Source organism: Nuphar pumila, chromosome 2 (genome assembly GCF_984573655.1).
Source record: "Nuphar pumila chromosome 2, dmNupPumi1.hap1.1, whole genome shotgun sequence".
Taxonomy (NCBI): Eukaryota; Viridiplantae; Streptophyta; class Magnoliopsida; order Nymphaeales; family Nymphaeaceae; genus Nuphar; species Nuphar pumila.
The window spans coordinates 64,471,514-64,494,398 of NC_143250.1; the positions used below are offsets into that span (position 1 = coordinate 64,471,514).

General features: G+C 34.8%; 1 pseudogene; it reads left to right on the plus strand.

Moving 5' to 3' along the window:
• The first annotated feature begins 409 nt into the window (after positions 1 to 409).
• The window catches only part of LOC149845597 (putative serine/threonine-protein kinase-like protein CCR3 pseudogene), a 28,049-nt pseudogene continuing 5,573 nt past the window's right edge, over positions 410 to 22,885 (plus strand).

The window sequence follows — 22,885 nt, forward strand, 5'->3', positions numbered from 1 at the left end:
AGAATCATGAGTCTCAAAGGAGATTGAGATCCATATGATTTTTTTTAGAATAAGCCGCGCTTTGTAGGCTATTTTGGTTTGTATAATTTAACCAAGAACCATTTATGACACAATGACTTTTATCCAACTAAGTGCCAGTTGATCTGAGCGAATCCAAATAGGGTAATTTGGATTTTCTAACTTACCTCCATCTGTCATAACAACGAAACAATCTAGTTGAGAGGATATGTCATCGACAAACTTAAGAAGATCCTGGCTAATCATGACTGATTCGAGTTAAGATCTCCACAACAAATAATTGTCACGATTGAGTTTGATTGAGAAGAGGCGGGCAATAGCATTCCACTGAGTCATAGGACAAGAAGGAGACGACGAAGAGGCCATGTAAAGCTTGATGATGATGAGGATGATGCGGTTTGGGCAGTGGAACAAGACCAATCCTGCAGAAGATCTAGCGAAGAGAATGAGATTCACAGGTGAGTGGTTGATGAACCGAGCTCAACCCAATTTTGCACAAACATGAAAAAAATTTGATCAGGATGTCGATGACTCTGATACCATGAAAGAATATGCAGAACTTGAAGTAAAACGCAGAGCTGAATAGCACGTTGTTGTATTCTTTAGATTGATGATTATGGGCAAACATATGAAGGCTATTTATAGCCATACAATATACAAGCAACACACGTTAACATAGGGAGACTATTTTTTGTCATTATAAAAAATGATAACATGAAGTCCTTGATAACATGAAGTCATCAAGGATTCTTTAATGTTCAAAAGTCTTCATACGTTGGATATTCTGGTGTTCTAGTTTATCTGGAGGTTCACGCACTTTAGAGGTTTGCTACATGTATAACTCTTGAAGAACCATATTCTTATCAGAATCATGGTTGCAAATGAATTCATATCTGCTAGAATATGGTCTTCCGATTGCAGAAACTTAGTAATGCACTCTTGCATGAAGTCGTGCAAATTAACATTGGTTCATTTAAAATAACCATTTGGGCACACACGTATAAAAAACTTCAAGAAAATGACATGTTCCAAACGTGACCTATTTTGCTATTTTCGTGCTAGGAACATGGTCATCTCAACAAATATTATACCATTAGAGAGATTAATGCGGTTCACTCCTACGTGTTGGCTACATTGTAGGTATAGATCAATTATTCCCTGAGTTTCTTCAATTTGAACAATTGAGTTCTATGCGTTGCAGCGATTTTCTGCATTTTGTATGGGCAAAGTACAAATGTAAGCTGCAACCATCATATACAGATGTAAGCTGCAGATTCTGCTACTTGAATGAAATGGGTAATACCCTGTTTTCTTATTTAAAAAAAAAAAAGAATAACATACCTCATTTATTTTGTGGTTAACCAAAATCATGCCTCTAGTTCTTATTTTCACTCAAATTCTTGATTTTACCTTTTTATAATTATTAAAAAGAAACAATTTTATCCTTCATAATAAGAATTTGTGCTTTCCTTGAAACCACACACATATATATCTCGTCTGTAAATTCAGCTTGGTTGGATAACCCAATTAGATCAGAATCAATAATTAAACCACACACATTGAGTCCAACTTGATGGGAATCAGTTAAAGGAAATAATTTTGGTGAAGATTCATTAGATGTGCCTGATAAAGATTTGGATAGAGATCATGCTTGCTTGGCCAAAGAGGACCCTAAACCTAATCTGGCACCTAATGTGGAGATACATTCATTTGGAAAGGTTCCTATGTTGAAGAAAGTTTTTTTTTTATCTCCCACAGACTTAAAAAAGTGGGCCATCCATCGAAAGTTCAAAGGATAAAGAGTTTTAATGGGGAAACCCATAATGAGTCTTGGATCTCTTGATCTTGGATAAGGAGCTTTAAATAAAAATCAAGGTCCATTATGAAACTATAATATTAGGTTTGAGTCTTGGATTTTTGTTTAGGGGTTTATTTCTTAAAAATTGTCTTGTATTCTTTGCATTAACTTCCTTTTAAGATCTTTATAAATTGTTTATTGATTAATGAACTGGTAGGGTCTGCCTAACCCCAGCTTGCCTATTAAATTACACACACATCTTCTCTCTGTCATTACACAACACTCCATATTCTATCGCCAGGTTGTATCATGGAAAATTCTCTCTCTCTCAAAGCTAGACCCGATGCCTGATATTCAATGTTGATCGTACAACCAATTCAATAATTTTTTATTTATTTATTTTTTTTTTGGGGGGGGGGGGCTTTGTGCTCCATGGAATCCGAATTAGGGAGAGGGGATTGTGTGTTCTCCCCCGAACACAAATTCGTGTGTTCGGGTGTGTACGAAGGAATATCTTGGGACCCATGATAATTCATATACCAATGTTACCCATGATTATTTTATAATAAAATAACATATAAAAAAGACAAATAACATATAAAAAAAGATAGATATGCATTTGACGAAAATGTCCTCTCGTAAGATAGATATGCGTTTGATGAAAATGTCCTCTCGTAAATAGCTTTGCACATTCCCGCGAGTTCAGGTTTCTGCCTTGGTTTTTAGCTTGTGTTACAACACATTGTTGCCTTCTTGTTCCGACCTTGTATTATAAAACATTCTTGGGTTCGTTCCTACCTCGTGGAGATAACTATAAATCGATCGACTGGTTCGATCATTGGTGGGCATCATAGGGGGATTCGTCGGCCATCTCTTTTTACAGTCTTCTCTTCTATTTCATTTTTGTTAGGCAATATAGAAAAAAGCAATGACGAACAAACTTTCCAACAAGTGCCATTAAGGCATCGTGAGTACCTTTCTATGTCATCATGCTATTGTTGAAGAACGTATGTCATTGTGAGTGTCATTAAGGTATTATTTTGTTATTGCAGGTGGATATTGGCTTTTCGACGGTTAGAAAATTGAAGATATTTGTAAGACGCTGGGACCTGTTGACAATAATGCTTGGTTACAGATGTGAGGAATGGCCTCTACCCCATCCGGTATCGTCCATTCACTCAGTATATGCAATGTAGCACAAATTGCGGTTGTAGTAACATACTATCGATTTGTGAGATATTGTTTTGGTTATTAATATCAATTTGTAAGCTATTATGTTGAATTGCCGTATCGATTTGTAATATATTATGCGATATGTATATCAATTTGTAAGATATTATGTATTTTCTAGTGTCGATTTGTAATATATTTGTAGTATGATTTTAAAACATGTGTGTGTATAATTTTTATTATTGCGCGCTTGCCGTATCAATTTGTAAGATATTATGTGTTTTCTAATGTCGGTTTGTAAGATATTTATAGTATGATTTTAAAATATGTGTGTGCGGCATTTATATTATTGCATGCTTGCGGTGGCGATTTATGTATTCAAATCGTTGCTCATTTAGTGATTTCTATTGAAATTGCTTTATAGCATTGTAGATATAATTAAATCATTGTCACGTGAATCGCTATCGTCAACACACTTATACGATAAATCTTTTCTTTTATTGACAAGGTAAACAACAACTCGATGCATAGTATAAGCAAATAACAAAATATTGTTGCTTTTATATTGTGATTCATTCAATCATTTCTTTGACTTGCTTAACTAATCGGTATCCATTATTATATGCATCTTTAATAAATCGTAGTAAATAGATTCGTTGGCTAATGCAAATTGATATCTTGCTTATGACAGTGGTGAGCTTATTAACTGGTTGCAATGAAGATGATATATCTCAATCATTGAAAAGTTATGGAGAAGTGAACATTTGTACTAATGACGCACCTGAAGAAGTGGACATGTGCACTAATGATGCACATGATAAGAAGGGTGCAGTCATTGGATTCACTCTTAACTTTAATGTTTCAGCAGAAAAAATGCAATTCGATAAAGAGGTAGACAATCATGACAGTACACTTGATAAAGGTGTAGGCACTGGGAATATACATGATAGTACACGTGACTCTGTTTTCGTAGAAGGAATGCAGTTTAATAATGAGAAAGTTGTATACAAATTTTACAATGATTATGCCTTAAAACTTGGCTTCAGTGTTAGAAGGCATTCTTGGTCAAAAAATTCATAGGGTGTCGTGGTGAGAAAGACATATGTTTGTTTTAAATAAGGTTGGAAGAAGTCAAGTAGAAATTCAACAAGGAGCAAGCCAGATTCAAGATGCGGTTGTCCAGCGAGAATGGTGTTAAGAAGACTTTTGAATGAGAAATATGTAGTTCGTACTTTAATTAGTGATCATAACCATGAATTAGCATCTTCATTTATGACTCCTATGTTAAGGTCACATCGTAAAGTAACTGAAGCGCATGTTGTAAAATGCAGCAAAAAAAATAGGACACATATTTATGAAAGTGTTATAGAATCGAGGCAACAAGCACTAGAGGGGGTGAATAGTTCTTTTAAATAGCGTCTTTGGAATTTTGACGGATTTTGAGATTCACAAAGCAATCACACAAAGAACACAAGAATTTATCCTGGTTCGGTCTTTCCCGACTTACATTCAGTCCCCAAGCAAAACCAGCTTGAGATTTTCACTATCAACCTTGTGTAACCATAAGAACATACAGACCAAATCCGGTCTCACTTTCAGTAACACACCTATTGAAAGCAAACAACTCCTTTAAACCAAGGAGTCATTTCCTTTTACAGAAAAATGAAATAAGTAACAACTTACAAACAACCTACGAACCCTTCTTAGAAATGCAAATGGAATGCAATTGGCTTTTGAGGTTGTTGAAATACTCAACTCACGAATTCACTGTCTCTCAAAAGAATTTGAGTGAAAAACTGGAGTGAAAATATCAAGTGAGTGAAAAAACAAATATTTGAATGAATATGAGTGAAAAGCAAAGAATAATTCAATGTAATTCGATTGAATTTGATCTTTTTGAGTGTAGAATATACTCATATTTATAGTTGAAAGATTTCATACGTTGAGGGTATGAAAGGGTGTCAAAACTGTCCATTTTGAATGATCAAAACATTTGAAAAATGAAAAGACACACCTTTTAAAAGTTACAGAAAAATGGCAAAATTAGTCGACTGGAACAATAGTTAGTCGACTGGTAATTAACTATTAGTAGACTAACAATTATCGTCGGTCGACTAATGTGTTTATCAAGCCGTTTGAAAATCTGAAGTTTTGAAACTTAGTTGACTAGATAAAAAATTAGTCGACTGATAATATCATCAGTAGATTGAAAAATCTTTAAGTCGACTGTTGCTAAATTTTTCTGAAAATACATGTTCTGTCCGGTCGACTGATAAAATCATTAGTCGACTGCTGCTTAAGTTTCCATAAAACACATGTTCTGTCCGATCGACTGATAAAATCGTTAGTCGACTAATTTGACAAAAATGACATTTTGCTTAGAAAATTTGGCACGAAAGGATTAGTCGGCTGGTGAGTCTATTGGTCGACTAATAAACATGAAAAATTAAATAAAGAGTTTTCTAAAAAGATTTTCATGAAGGGTTCTTCTAGAAAAGTTTTTCTAAAGACTTTTTAGGTGAAATGCAACCAAAATATGCACTCTAAGTAAGGCTCTTACAAGAGTCTAAGACTTTTAATGAATTTTACATTTGCACACTAGTCTTCAAAGATTCTTCATCGAATTCTTCAATTCTTGTCATCTTTCTTCATTGCCTTAGCTGAAATGCAGTTGATTCACTTGTTCATCATCAAAACCTTGTACTTGAAGTATCATGTATGGCTTCATTGTCATAACAATCTCCCCCTTTTTTATGATGACAAACTAATCAAAGATGGAACATTTAGATGCATAGATGGAGATTTTACTCCCTTTATCAATATGTTGCAAAACATTAGAAGTTAGTACAATCAAATCACATATATCACATATTGATTGTTTTGCATTACTTCATGCATTTCTAAAACTTTTTCATGAATGCAATTTTCAATTCTTTCACATGATGCAATTTTCATGTTTCTTTTTCTATTTTTTTTTCATGCAACAAATTCTATGCCATGTGAGGCAACATCTATTTCTCATTTGCAATTTTCATGTGATGCAATTTCTCATGTAATTTCCGTCTTTTTCTCTCTGTTTGTCATAATAAAAAAGAGTAAGTGCAGATATAGCATAAGAAAAAATACAAATTCAAGTTCAAAATATTACAACCCAGAAAGTATCAAAGTTCAGTAATGATAGTAAACAAAGTTCAAGAGAAGTGTTGCTTGATCATCTCCTTGAGTTTAGTAATATCTTTCTGAATTGAAGAAAGTTGTTGAGTCACATCTTCACGAAAAGTGTGTTGATGCAACTCCAAAGCTTCCATTCTCTACAAAATTTCATTATTGTCTTGACTAGTAGAGAATTTCTTTCGTTTTGCTTGAGATAAAGGTGTCACAGGAGATTGTGAGGGTTTAGAGGGTGATGGTTCATATGGTTCAGTTTGATCAAAGTTTAAAGGAGGCAGATATTTGATTTTTATTCGTTTAAAAATAGTTTGATCAAAGAACTCCTTTTTGTTCAATATATTTTTCATTGGTTAGGAGTACTTTGAAATATCTGAAAATACGAGTAAGAAGACATCCATACGAAAGAAAAGGTTTTTGTTTCCACAAAGTAGTAAAATACATGTTGGCCCAATTTACCGAAATATTTCCAAATAAGACGTAAAGAGTCGTAGAGAGATCTGTGAAATAGTAATTAAAAGATCCAGTTTTAGGTAGAACATTGTAGGCAAGAATTCATCTAGCAATGTGAGCGCAAGTTTGAAGATTGGTATTCTTGAAAAGAGGACAATGAGGTGCATCAGGAAGAAGAATTTGTTCAAAAATTCTTTCATCATTAAGTTCAATAGTATTGAAAAGAGTTTCTGAAGGTGGAATATCTAAGATTTGTCCAAGAAGTTTAGAATCAAACTTAATTTCAACATCGCGAACAAGAGAGGAAAGAAATCCAGTTTCATGATCAATTTGTAAATTTGTGTAAAACAAATGGATCAACAAAGGATAATGAAGAGGGTCTACACCAACGTCAAAAATGTGTGAAATGCCTATAAATAATTCTCTGATTTTGTATCGAGAAAATAAATAAAACAGAACATTTTGGTCTGGTAAAATAAGAAGTGCAGAAATCGATCTAAAAGTATCATATAAAAGAGGATTTCTGAGTAGTCTGAGAGAAAATCCATGATGTGCTTGTGGTGTAGATGGAGGGGTACCTTGTGCAGAGGTTGTTTTCTGACGAGGCATGGTTGTTAAGAATGAAACAAATTCACATGTCAAAGAGAATCGTTGTTGCAGGGAGTGGTTGATCAATAAAGTCGTTGAGAGGAACAAATAGAGACAATGCTGATGTCGGCTTCCAAATGCTTTAAAAATGACGTCCGATGGGAGGAAGATATTGTCCGGTGTCGTGGAGGATAACCAATGCAACTGAAACACTTTGTGCGATGCAGACAATGTGCTTTCTACGATCAAGGTCTCTGTTAGTGGCCAAAACAATCAGTAGTAACAACCCACCGAAAAGGGATGTCAAGTTTCCATGGATTTTATGCAAGAGGGAAGAGGCGATAAAGGGTTCGGCGAACAGGAGGTGACGCGATGGATGATGGCAGGTGAGAAGATGTTGTTGCAAGCGTCGCAAGCATCGTTGGCTGAAGAGGCACCCTGTCAAAGCAAGAGGATTTCAACGAGGAGGAGTTTGTTCGGCATTCCTAGGGGTTTTCATAAGAGACAAAGGAGAGAGAGAGAGAGAGGTTTCGTTTATGAAAAGGGGAAAATATACAGGCATAAAAATGAAACGGTGCGTAAAAAAAAACAATTGCCAAAAAAAAATCCAAGGGGTATCAGGTCCCTTCAGTTGAAATTTAAAAACATCAGTCAACTAGAATTTTATCGGTCGACTAATAAGGTGCGATTTTAAGATTTTGTTTAAAAATAGCATTTTCAAAAAGCAAATTTATAAATCTAAAAATGAGCAAATGCTTAGTTCTCTCCTAATTCTCATAAAATCTTTATTTTTAAGTGGTTTAGTGAAGATATCAGAATGTTGTTCATTAGTGGATATAAAATTTAATGAAATGTCTCCTTTTAACACATGATCTTATAAGAAATGATGTCTAACTTCAATATGCTTAGTTCTTAAGTGCTGAACAGGATTTTTCGAAAGATTTATAGCACTAGTGTTATCACAATAAATAGTTGTTGTAGAGTAATTCAAACCAAAATCTTTTAAGGTCTGTTTCATCCATAGTACTTGTGAACACGCTAAACTAGTCGCTATATATTCTGCTTTAGTTGTTGAGAGTGACACTGAATTTTGCTTTTTACTAAACCAAGAGACTAAGAAATTTCCTAAGAAATGACAAGTTCCGCTAGTACTCTTGCGATCAGATTTACTTCCTGCAAAATCTGCATCAATATATGAAACTAAATCAAAGGAAGATGATTTTGGGTAAATCAAACCAAAATCTGAAGTATCTTTCAAGTAACGAAGAATTTTTTTTACTACAGTTAAATGAGATTCCTTTGGATTAGCTTGAAATCTAACACACATGTAAACACTAAACATTATATCAGATCGACTAGCAGTTAAGTATAATAGAGATCTGATCATACCTCTGTAGAGCTTAGTATCTATATTTTTACCATTTTTATCTTTATCAAGAGAAGTAGTTGTGTTCATAGGATTTCTTATTGATTTCGATGAGTCCATCCCAAATCTCTTGAGAAGTTCTTTTATATACTTAGCATGGTTGATGAAGATTCCTTCTTCAGTTTGCTTTATTTGAAGTCAAATGAAGTAGTTTAATTCGCCTATCAAGCTCATTTCAAACTCTTCTTGCATAGCTTTAGCAAATTCTTTACAAAAAGAATCATTAGTAGAACCAAATATTATGTCATCAACATAAATTTGCACAATAAGAATATCTGAATTAAGATTTTTAATAAATAAAGTGGAGTCTACCCGACCAATGGAAAAATCAGATTGTTTAAAAAAAATTGTAGTCTTTTATACCAAGCTCTTGGTGCTTGTTTAAGTTCATACAAAGCTCTTTTTAATTTATAGACTTTTTCTGGATATTTCTCATTTTCAAAGCTGGTGGTTGCTCTACATAAACTTATTCATTGATGTGTCCATTTAAGAATGCACTCTTAACATCAATTTGATATAACTTAAAATTCAAGTAACTAGCAAAAGCAAGCATCATTCGAATTGACTCTAATCGAGCCACTGGTGCATAGGTTTCATCAAAATCTATACCTTCTTCTTGATTATAGCATTGTGCTACTAGTCTTGCTTTATTTCGAATGACTTCGCCATTTTCGTCCAGCTTATTTCGGAAGACCCATCTTGTTCCAATTACTGGATGATCCATTGGCCTATCAACTAGATCCCATACATTATTCCTAGTAAATTGGTTAAGTTCTTCAGACATAGCCAAAAGCCAAAATTCATCATCACAAGCCTCATTGATATTCTTTGGTTCTATTTTAGATATGAAAGCAATATTTGCAATATATTGCAATTGCTTTCTAGTTTGGACACCACTCTTTATTTCTCCAATAACTTGTTCATGTGGATGATTGGGAACTTATTTTCAAACCGGTTGAAGAGGAACATTTTCTTGAGAAGTACTCTCTATCAAAGGTTCTTCTTGAAGTATGACTTCTTCTCCTTCGCTTAGAGGTATAACTTGCTCACAGTTCTCATCAAATGCAACATGTAAAGATTCTTCAATGCATGATGTTCTTTTATTAAAAACACGATAAGCTTTACTTCTAGAAGAATATCCAAGAAATATTGATTCATCTGATTTTGAATCAAACTTATCAAGATTATCTTTGGTATTTAACAAGAAGCATTTACTACCAAAAATTTTGAAATATGAGATCTTTGATATACAATCATAATACAATTCAAAACATGTTTTATGTAAGATTGGTCGAATAAGAACACAATTTAAAATATAACATGTTGTATTTATTGCTTCAGCCCAAAAGTATTTTGGTAAATTTTTATCTTGAAGCATGGTTCTAGCACATTCTTGCAAAATTCTATTCTTTTTTTCAACAACTCCATTTTGTGGAGCCGCTCTAGGAAAAGCAAAGTTGTGAGATATATGTAAATCACAATACTTTAGAAAATATTCATTTTCAAATTCACCACCATGATCACTATGAATTTTAATAATAGATGAAGATTTTTCATTTGTAATTCTTCTATAAAGTTTGAAAAATTAAGAAAAAACATCATTTTTGCTTTTCAAAAAAATCACCATGTAAATCAAGAATAATCATCTACTATAACAAAAGCATACTTGCTACCATTCAAACTTTGAATTCTAGATGGCCCAAATAGATCTAAATATAAAAGTTCAAGGGACGTTTTGTTGAAACTATATCTTTTGCTTTAAAAGAACTCTTGATTTGTTTACCCATTTGGCAAGCATCACATAAGTGATCCTTCTTATATGATATTCTAGGTAGGTCTCTAACAAGATCATTCTTGGATAACTTGGAAATAATTTTAAAGTTAACATGTCCAAGTCTCATGTGTCATAACCATTGAATTTCAGTTGAAACAATAAGACATTTTTTATTAAAAGTGGGTAACTCATCTAGATAAAGTTCATACACATTGTTCCTTCTTTTACCTTTAAAAATGATCTTTTTAGATTGAAAATAAGAAATTAAGCATAAATCATGTTCAAAAGAAACAAGAAAACCTTTATCACATAATTGACTAATGGATAATAAATTATGCATTAAACCATCTACTAAAATAACATTTTCTATCAAGAGAAATTTTGGATTACCAATGTTATCGATACCGATTACTTTTCCGTTGTTATTGTCACCAAAAGTGATGATTCCTCCATCCTTACTTTAAAGGGTGAAAAATAACTCCGGCCTTCCAGTCATATGTTTGGAACAACCGCTGTCCAATATCCATTTGCTCCTTATTTTGTGTACCTACAACAAAATTAGAAGACAAAGCATTTGACCCCTTTCTATTTTTGGGTCTATAAGAGTTAGTCTTAGGAACTCATATCCATTTGGATTTTGGTTTCCTTTGATAATAAATATTCTTTCTATAAAAAGATTTAGCATTTCTAGAGTAATCATGTCTAGGCTTATAAGCATTATAAGTTCCATGATTAGATGCATTTCTATTATAACTAAAAAATTTAGTTCTTTGAACAAATTGTTGAGAATATTGTCTTTGATTCTTCACCACATAGTTTGGTCTATTTTGAGTATCAAAGAAGCTATATCCCAATCCGGTTTTATTAACCAAGCATCTTTGAGAACCAAGAAGTCTTTCTAGATTCTCTTGTCCATTTGTGAATTTGGTCACTATAGAAAGAAGATCATTTGATTTTTCTTTTAGACTAGTTATTTCTTTTTGTAAGAGATTGGTTCTAATTCCAATTTCTTTTATCTCAAATGCTTGACAAGAGTTTTCCTTCTTGAGATCTTCTATCTCTTGAAGTAACACTTTGTTGTGAGAGTCAAGAGTTGAATTTACAGTTTTTAACTCTTTGTTTTTAGAACTTAGACTCTTAAATTTTGCATATAAATAATTAAATGCTTCTAATAAATCATCATACTCAAATTGACTTACCGAGTCTTCTTGTGCTACAAAGCACATGTTGGCGACTTCTTCATTTGATTCTTCATCGGAAGAGGAGTCACTATCATCCCAACATGCTTGAAATGCCTTTTTCTTCTTGAATTGATCCTTGGTCTTGATTTTGAGAAGAGGACAATCTTTCTTGATGTGTCCTGCCTTTTTGCAATTAAAGCATTTGACTTCATTAGGATTGAAAGAATCTGCTTTCTTTACCTTTCTTTGACATCTTTTCTTTTTTATGAATCTTTTGAATTGTCTTGTAATAAAAGCAATATCTTCATCTTCTTCTGAATTTTCAAAGTTAGAAGTAGCCTTAAAAGCACGAGATTTCTTCTTGGGTTCTTCTTCTTGTTTGTCTTGAAGTTGGACTTCATATGCCATTAAGTTACCAACCAAATCTTCAAGAGTGAGAGTGTTTAAATCATTTGCTTCCTCTATAGTTGTGGTTTTTCTCTCCCATTTAGGAGTTATACACCTTAGGCTTTTTCTGACTAAATCCACTTGTGAATATTCTTTTCTAAGGGATTTTAGAGTGTTAGTAATATCAGTCATTCTAGTTACCATGTCCGATATAGATTCATTTTGTTTCATTTTAAACAATTCAAATTTATGAACTAAAGAAGCAATTTTAGATCCCTTTACCTTTGACGTACCTTCGTGAGTCACGAAAAGAGTATGTCAGATTTCATTTGCTATAGAGTATTGAAATATACGATTGAACTCTACATTGTTAACGGCACAATACAATGCATTCATAGTTTTGGCATTAAGTGAAGCAGTCTTCTTTTCTTCATCGGTTCATTGACTAAAATCAGTTGATGGCATTTGGTACTTTTCTAAAACAACTCTCTAAATTTCGAGATCCATGGATTGTAAGAATATTGTCATTCTCACTTTTCAGTATCCATAGTTTGTTCCGTAGAAGAGACTAGGACGAACAGATGAGCATCATTCTTTGTGCTGAGATGATGTTGTTGCAATGCTAGATGATGGTAAGATCAAAATATAGCTAACCTTGCTCTGATACCAAATGAAAGTGTTATAGGATCGAGGCAACGAGCACTAGAGGGGGGTGAATAGTGCTTTTAAATAGCGTCTTTAGAATTTTGACGGATTTTGAGATTCACAAAGCAATCACACAAAGAACACAAGAATTTATCTTGGTTCGGTCTTTCCCGACCTATATCCAGTCCCCAAGCAAAACCACCTTAAGATTTCCACTATCAACCTTGTGTAACCACAAGAACATACAGACCAAATCCGGTCCCACTTTTAGTAACACATCTACTGAAAGCAAACAACTCCTTTAAACCAAGGAGTCCTTTCCTTTTACAGAAAAATAAAATAAGTAACAACTTATAAACAACCTACGAACCCTTCTTAGAAATGCAAATGGAATGCAATTGGCTTTTGAGGTTGTTGAAATACTCAACTCACGAATTCACTGTCTCTCAAAAGAATTTGAGTGAAAAACTGGAGTAAAAATATCAAGTGAGTGAGAAAATAAATACTTGAATGAATAGGAGTGAAAAGCAAAAAATAATTCAATGTAATTCGATTGGATTTGATCTTTTTGAGTGTAGAATGCACTCATATTTATAGTTGAAAAATTCCATACGTTGAGGGTATGAAAGGGTGTCAATACTGTCCATTTTGAATGATCAAAATGTTTGAAAAATGAAAAGACACACCTTTTAAAAGTTACAGAAAAACAACAAAATTAGTCGATTGGAACAATAGTTAGTCGACTGATAATTAACTATTAGTAGACTGACAGTTATCGTCGGTCGACTAATGTATTTATCAAGCTGTTTGAAAATTTGAAGTTTTGAAACTTAGTCGACTAGATAAAAAATTAGTCGACTGATAATATCATCAATAGACTGAAAAATCTTTAAGTCGACTGCTGCTAAATTTTTCTGAAAATACATGTTTTGTCCGGTCGACTGATAAAATCATTAGTCGACTGCTACTAAAGTTTCCAGAAAACACATATTTTGTCCAACCAACTGATAAAATTGTTAGTCGACTAATTTGACAAAAATGACATTTTGCTTAGAAAATTTGGCGCGAAAGGATTAGTCGGCTGGTGAGTCTATTGATTGACTAATAAACATGAAAAATTAAATGAAGAGTTTTCTAAAAAGATTTTCATAAAGGGTTCTTTTAGAAAAGTTTTTCTAAAGACTTTTTAGGTGAAATGCAACTGAAATATGCACTCTAAGTAAGGCTCTTACAAGAGTCTAAGACTTTTAATGAATTTTACATTTGCACACTAGTCTTTAAAGATTCTTCATCGAATTCTTCAATTCTTGTCATCTTTCATCATTGCCTTAGCTGAAATGCAGTTGATTCACTTATTCATCATCAAAACCTTGTACTTGAAGTATCATGTATGGCTTCATTGTCGTAACAATTTAATCAGAAGATAGGGTTTGATAAAAAGTTTACAAGGTGCATACTTGAGACCCCCTTTGCGATGAAGCAGGTTATATGTTCGGCCCCCGAACATGTCATTTAAAAAAGAAACATCGATTTGTTTGTTCCTTACTCATGAAGCAAAGCGAAGCAACACCCTCCTGAACTTGTGCAACGTGTCATTCATTTATAAAAGAAATGTCATTTCACATCCTGCTCATTTTTAAAAATCATGCGCAAAGTATATAATAAATGAATAAATTACATTACGGATAAATTAAAAAACATCATTTCATTTGCAAATCGCTATAGAAAATAGAATATCGAGATAAGATCTTCATAATACAAATCGTTTCATGGCCAAACCATTGGTCATGATGTATTGTAACTAAATACACATATTTTTTGTAAATGAATGTGGTTGTAAATCACGTCGATTTGTATTTATGAAGTTACCATGACAACAATATGACTTTGTCTTTGTGAACGATATCGGTATGTAATATCGTGATTTACTCATATCGATTTGCAACTATTACTAAAATATTGTTTTAGTATAAAACTTAAATCGGTATCAAGTTGTAAATCGATTTGTATTTATGAAGTTACCTTGATTTGTACTTTACTAAGTCTAAACATCATGTTGATTTGTTTATTGTTTTTCTTTTTCACCTTTTATGAATCAGTAATTGTGTAAATCGTGATAGGGCATATCGTTCACATAGATAAAACTCGTAAAAGCAAATCACGATAGGACAAATCATTTTCGTTTTATGTTCGTAGTTGTACAAATCGTGATAGAACACTTCCTCTATAAAAAACAAATCGCGGTCTGTTATAAAAAGAATTATAGAATTATAGAATGTTACATTACAATAAATAATTATAATTGGTTGCAAACCAATCGATAACAAGCAAATCGCAATAGAAAGACAAAGTTCGTAAAAGCAAATCATAATTTCCACAGTACACAACGTTAAACGCTTCTTCAATTTTTATTTATGAAGGTCGAACATTACAATAATTTGTTCAGTGGCACTTGTGTGTTATACTCAATAAAAAAAGTCACCGAGTAACATGTCAACTTGTGCTTTCAGATCCAGGAAGCATTTATTGATCCAAGCTAGTTGTGAGATATAGATCTTGGGAAATCGATCCAATTATGCCTGGAGATCTGCTATAAAGTCATCGAGTAACATGTCAACTTCTGCTTTCAGATCCAGGTAGTATGTGAGATATAGATCTTGGGAAATTAATCTAATTATGCCATAAAATTTGCTATAAAGTCATTGAATAACATGCCAACTTCTGCTTTCATATCCAGGTAGCATGTATTGATCCAAGCTAGTTGTGAGATATAGATCTTGAGAAATTGATCCAATTATGCCTGGAGATCTGCTATAAAGTCATCAAGTAACATGTCAACTTCTGCTTTCAGATCCAGGTAGCATGTATTGATCCAAGCTAGTTGTGAGATATAGATCTTGAGAAATTGATCCAATTATGCCTGGAGATTTGCTATAAAGTCATCAAGTAACATGCCAACTTCTGCTTTCAAAGCCAGGTAGCATGTATTGATCCAAGCTAGTTGTGAGATATAGATCTTGAGAAATTGATCCAATTATGCCTGAAGATCTGCTATAAAGTTATTGAGTAACATGCCAACTTATGATTTCAGATCCAGGTAGCATGTATTGATTCAAGCTAGTTGTGAGATATAGATGTTGCAACAAATATCTCAATTTACGTAATGATGTCTATGTCCACCACAACGATTTGCGTTTGTTACCAAAATATTATTATAGTATAAAACTTAAATCGATGTGGTTGTAAGTCAATTTGTATTTATCAAGTTGCATCGATTTGTACTTTACCAATAAATATTATGTCGATTCATATTTTCTTTCTCTTTTTTGCCTTTTATCAGTCATTGTGTAAATTGCGATAGGACGAATCATTTTTGGCTTGTACTTTAAAGTCATCAAGTAATATTTCAACTTGTGCTTTCAGATCCAGATAGCATGTATTGATCCAAGCTAGTTGTAAGATATAGATGTTGCAACAAATATCGTGATTTACGCAATGATGTCTATGTCTGCCACAACGATTTGCCTTTGTTACTAAAATATTGTTATAGTATAAAAATTAAATCGATGTGGTTGTAAGTCGATTTGTATTTATCAAGTTACCTAGATTTGTACTTTACCAATAAACATTGTATCAATTTATTTTTTCTTTCTCTTTTTTCCCTTTTATCAATCATTGTGTAAATCATGATAGGTGTAACGCCTCAGATTTCTAAAACAAAGCTAAGTTAAAATTTTCATGAATCTCTTTTTTTTTTCTTTGCAGCGAAACTTAGAAAAGCTTTTAGCAGCGGAATCAGACGATAATGAGTCATCAGTTTTAGAAAACTCTAGGCACATTACAGGTATGTGGCCAAACAACTCATTGACCACCAAAGTGTTCCATTTTATCGAAAACCACATGTTTATTACAACATCACTGCTTGGAAAAGTAATATAGGTTCAATAAAAGGAAGCAATACAACTTTGTCTAGAGAAACCCTGGAACTCGATGCCGCCTTGATCCGCATATCGCAACGCAGGTTCAACACCTAAACTCCCCATAAAACAGGGTCAGAACCATTGATGGTCTGGTAAGCAAGCAATCACACATCCATTCAACTCAAATAAATACGTCGACCACTCAGGGTCACTGTTCGTAATAACAACGCTCGAGTCTCCACGACTTAGCGTATATCGCAAGAACCTCCTCAGGGCTATGAGTTGAACATCCGCTCAAGTCATCATGACTTAGCGCAAGCCTCTCCCGGGCTGAATACCTTGCTCAAGTCTTTATACTTGGCACATCTGTATCCCACGCATCTAAAGACAACTCCTCGAGCTTCACTTAGTTGTGCGGATACAACACGGGTCTTTGCCCAGTTGTATACCGATCATGACATCTTCACAAAGGTTATGCAAGACTGACTCAACAACGTCTATCCAGTCATACATTCAAGCATCACTGAACCTAGAGCTAATGCATTGTTTCAATATTTAATCTTTTTCACTCTTGGTACGTGGGCGAAGCATTGTCCGGGCATCAACTCGACGTTCTAGGGGTTGATTATTCTATGTATTTTAGATACCCCAGAGGCCTGTTGACCCTATTCATAGTAGGGCAGTGTGTTTCAACCGGGAGAACCCTACTAGGCCCATATTCAGATGCATCATCTACTTGTAGTAGTTGGGTTCAATCCTTAGATCTTAAGGATAACCACGACCCTAAAACCCATGAGTGACTGAGGCCATCGTGGACTCTATCGGGTCCAAAGTTTATACATGTCACTCAAGGTTGTACCATCACTGTCATTCCACAGTGAGCATAATTTCTGAAGGGGTCTGTCAGTCTTACGATTACTTGGTCAGATATTGCATGTCATTTAGGTAGCCCATGCCTCAGCACTACGGGAATATGTACCCGACCCCATTCAGTATGCCCCAAGCACGTTCATCAACCGAGGGGGATACCCCTAACACGATCATCAACCGCAGGGTATGTGCGACCTTAAGTTTTATTCATATGCATGCTTAACTCTGCTCTCGACATTGCGGCCATCACTAGCATCTCACCTCTTTTGAATGGAAACAACACACTCTGGCTCTGCGGCCCTTACGAGTCTGGTTGTGTAACCGTTCTCAATGAGCATGCATATGACTCGATCTCAATAGATTGGTTGCTCGGCATATTTTTACGCAATGAGTCCAAACCTTGTCAAGGCGCAACCTCGACTCTGGCTCAACGGCCCTTCGAATAAGGTGCCCTTACAGGTATTTGGGAAATGAGTCATTCTGGCATCATTCTAACAATGAACATCATTATGTCATTCAACCGGTTCTGGCAGTTCTTTTGTCAACCATTTCGTCAGCACCTCCCCTGCTCTATCGGCAGTGGCACGACGATCCTTTCTATGTTGTAGAAAGCATTTCATGAACTAGGTAGCACTCTGCTGTATGACGGAGTATCCTGCTACGTTCTTTCTGAGCTACTTTTAGCTTCTTCAGAAATTTCTGCAGCACTCTCTCTTTGACGGAGAAAGCGTGCGTTTCTTTTATCCATTTCAGCGGCATCTCCTCTCTTTGGCGGGAAATTGTTATGCTTAACTCGGGAAATAGATGCGTACCATTGTGCTTACCTTATATCCATCAAGGTTGTTTTGAACTCTGGGCCATAGCCAGACCATACGTAAATGACTTAGTCTTTACGTAAATAGCAGTTTTGCCAAAAAGTGAAGCCTTTCTAATAGGGGCTTCATTCGTTAAACAAAATCTTGAACGAGTAGCGGTAATGAAATCACATTGGTGATTTAGAGTTGATCTCCATTTGAACACTCATTTATGCGCCATATATGTAATATAAGCAGAAGCCTATGCTTTATATGGCGGCGGCGTAAATGAAATGCATATACTTATTGTTCGGGGTGTGTAACCGAACAAAATATTCTACATATATATTTGCAGAAAGCAGAAGCCTTGGCGTCATTGAACGCGATGGCGTAAGTAAATACATAATCAAAAGTGCATTAATCGAAAATTGTAGAAAGCAGGGAGCCTTGGCATCATACAATGCGACGACGACTGGTAAATTACATAGCCTTGGCGATATAAGACGCGACGACCCATTTTCAGATGATATACACCAAGATCCGTATCCAACGATAGTTATGAGGCGAGCGAGTGAACACCGAAGTGTCCTAAAGGGCTCAACCAGAAACTAGGGCGAGATACCATTTTTAAGAATGCATATACTGCGTATTCAACATATATATCTAACGATAGTTACGAGGCGAGCGCGTGAACACCAAAGTATCCTAAAGGGCTCAACCAAGAACTAGGATCAAATACTACTTCAGAAAGTATATGCTATATACAAATAAATAAATACTTGAGAGAGATGGATCAACGAAGCGAACTTACTTCAAATCGTTGAAAAACAACTTCAACGCTTCGAATGAGGTTCGATCCTTCCGTCGAGAGGTCAGATAAGATCGACCTAGTTGAGAAAAAGGTAAAGCAGGTCAAGCTGCTTAACCTAAGTGGTTTAAATCAAACTGGGTTTGGTCCAAGTCAACTGGGTTCAGCAGGTTCGATCTTAGCCCAAGCAGGCTAAGTCTGGGTTCAGAAAACCAAACCAAAATCTGGGAACAAAAAAGACTTTGACTTTAACTTCAAACCCAACTATGTTCAAGTCAAGTCAACTAGGTTTGGACCAGGTCAGGTGAGCTAAGACTAGGTCAGACAGACTAGGGCCAGATCAGGCAGACTCAGACCAGGTCAGGCAGGCTCAAGTGGGCTAGGCTAGGTAGGGGAGGTTTGGAAAAGGAGGAGAGAGAGAGGGCTAGACGATTTTTTCAAAGGAGGGGCTCCTCTATTTATAGCCAAGGTTGCTTAGCCCCTAAGCAACCCATTTACCTTTTTGCCTTTGGCTTTTCCAAAAATTCTATGTTGATCTTATGCAGATGAGTCACTAATCTTATCCTGTGGGTCCCACTAAATATTTTGATAGGATATTTTCAGGGCCCCACCAGATATTTTTTGAGAAATATTTATATGGGTCCCACCAACATTTTCGTGGGTCCCACCAAAATTTTGGGTTTTCGGTGATTTTTTTTTGAAAAATTCTAAGTACGCCATTCTCTTCGTATTAATGTAACTAAGAAAGTTGGCTCGTGGAAATCTCTTGATTTTACTCAGGTAGGAAGTTAGGACTTCCAGAGTGTTTGAGCATATATTCGCGAAGATACGAATACCCTAAGTATAACTGGTTCGTACAAATCGAGTTGATTCATATTTCGGATTCAGATGCTATTTTTACTTGAAAATGCCTCATAAATTACGAATCTTACAATAGGACAAATTGTTTCTAACTTGTACTTTAAAGTTATCAAGTAACATGCCAACTTATGTTTTCAGATCTAGGTAGCATGTATTGATCCAAGCTAGTTGTGAGATATAGATGTTGCAACAAATATCACGATTTATGCAATGATGTCTAAGTCTACCACAACGATTTCCTTTGTTACTAAAATATTGTTATAGTATAAAACTTAAATCGATGTTGTTGTAAGTCTATTTGTATTTATCAAGTTACCTCGATTTGTACTTTACCAATAAACATCATATCAATTTATTTTTCCTTTTTCTTTTTTGTCTTTTATCAGTCATTATGTAAATTACGATAAGATAAATCATTTCTGACTTATACTTTAAAGTCATCAAGTAACATGTCAACTTGTGCTTTCAGATCCAGGTAGCATGTATTGATCCAAGCTAATTGTGTGATAAAGATATTGCAACAAATATCATGATTTACGCAATGACGTCTATGTCTGCTACAACGATTCACCTTTGTTACTAAAATATTGTTATAGTATAAAACTTAAATCGATGTGGTTGTAAGTCAATTTGTATTTATCAAGTTACCTCAATTTATACTATACCAATAAACATTGTGTTGATTTATTTTTTTTCTCTTTTTTGCCTTTTATCAGTCATTGTGTAAATCGTGATAGGACAAATCATTTCTGACTTGTACTTTAAAGTCATCAAGTAACATGCCAAATTGTGCTTTCAGATCTAGCATGTATTGATTCAAACTAGTTGTGAGATATAGATGTTGCAATAAATATCATGATTTACGCAATGACATTTATGTCCACCACAACGATTTGCCTTTGTTACTAAAATATTGTTATAGTATAAAACTTAAATCGATATGGTTGTAAGTCGATTTGTATTTATAAAGTTACCTTGATTTGTACTTTACCAATAAATATCGTCTCAATTTGTTTTTTCTCTCTTTTTTGCCTTTTATCAATCATTGTCTAAATCGCGAGAGGACAAATTGTTTCTGACTTGTACTTAAAAGTCATCAAGTTACATGCCAACTTGTGCTTTCAGATCTAGGTAGCAAACATTGATCCAAGCTAGTTGTGAGATATAGATGTTGTAACAAATATCGTGATTTACGCAATGACGTCTATGTCCACCACAACGATTTGCCTTTGTTACTAAAATATTGTTATAGTATAAAACTTAACGGATGTGGTTGTAAATCTATTTGTATTTATTAAGTTACCTCGATTTGTACTTTACCAATAAACATCGTGTCGATTTATTTTTTCTTTTTTGCCTTACCTTTTATTAGTCATTGCGTAAATCGCGATAGGACAAATCGTTTTCGACTTGTACTTTAAAGTCATCAAGTAACATACCAACTTGTGCTTTCAGATCCAGGTAGCATGTATTGATCCAAGCTAGTTTTGCGATATAGATGTTGCAACAAATATCGTAATTTATGCAATGACGTCTATGTTCGGCATAACGATTTGCCTTTGTTACTAAAATATTGTTATAGTATAAAACTTAAATCGATGTGGTTGTAAGTCGATTTGTATTTACCAAGTTACTTCGATTTGTACTCTACCAATAAACATCATGTTGATTTTTTTTTACTCTTTTTCACCTTTTATCAGTCATTGTGTAAATCGCTATAGGACAACTCATTTCTGACTTTTACTTTAAAGTCATCAAGTAACATGACAACTTGTGCTTTCAAATCCAGGTAGCATGTATTGATCTAAGTTAGTTGTGAGATATAGATGTTGCAACAAATATCGTAGTTTATCTGCGCGATTTACAACCACAAACGTTTCATAAATACATCGTGACCAATGTCATGGCGGTAATGACGGGAAAGGGTACTTAAGTCTTTGCAATCGCACTGGACTCCGACGCTAAGTGATGCTGACACACACGAGGATATAAGTCCCATGTGCTTATATATGTGACGCTCATTCAAACCCCCGAACATGCGCCTGCGTGTTTGGGGGGGGGGGAACATATAACCTGCTTCAAGAACGAGGAAAACTCTGACATCATGCTATGCGCAAGGGCCTGGGAAGTGGGAGTTTGTGGGTGGGGAGTGCGGTAGGGGCTTTCTTCGCAGTGTGCATTCTGCTATGTGAGTGATATGGTGTGGCCCTGAGTGTGCAGGGCCTCACTCGCTCAATTTGGTGAGTGAGGCCCTCGAGGTTATAACCCACCAACGACTTTCTTTCGCCTTTCGGATGAAGGGAAAGAGGAAGCTTGCTTCCAATGCTTTTGAATGCATAGCATTAACAGAGCATTAGCATGTGTTGTTTGTTTGATGTGAAAAAAGGAGTAGCTTAGCTTCCCCTCTCTATCCGGCATCAAAGAGTGAATTGACAGATAGAAAATTTCCCTCTGTCTTTTCTCATGTTATTAGGGCTGCAAACAGATCAGATATGGTCGGATATCTGATCCCAGTTTCACTTGTAATCTGATCACTTTCACATTCAGATCAGCATTTTAAGTGGGATATGGAGTTGTTTTGAATAAAAAATTGACTTGAATGCATTTGATTTTGGATTCAAATTCAATCTAACCTCCTCCAATCTGATTCAGATTCAGATCTACTGTTTGCATTTTGGATTCAAATTCAGATCTTCCCTGTACCGTTTGCACCCCTAATTGTTATACTTTCATGTCTACTTGGTGGGGTTGATACCTTTCTTTAAGAAGTCCCTAAAGAAAAAGGGTATTCATTTCCTTAGTTCTTTTACCCATCAAAACTACATATTCTGAATATAAGACTAGTTTTTCTTCTTTCTTTTTTTTTTTTTTTGGAGAGAGAGAGAGAAACTATAAGATGAAAGTTGATGGACCTTTTTCTTGCAATCTCTGATTGATTGGAAAGCGCTTTTTTGGCTTGGCAAATAAGCTGGTTTTTGGCATTGTATGCCTAAGAAGGATCCTCCATGTTGATCTTAGGGCTTG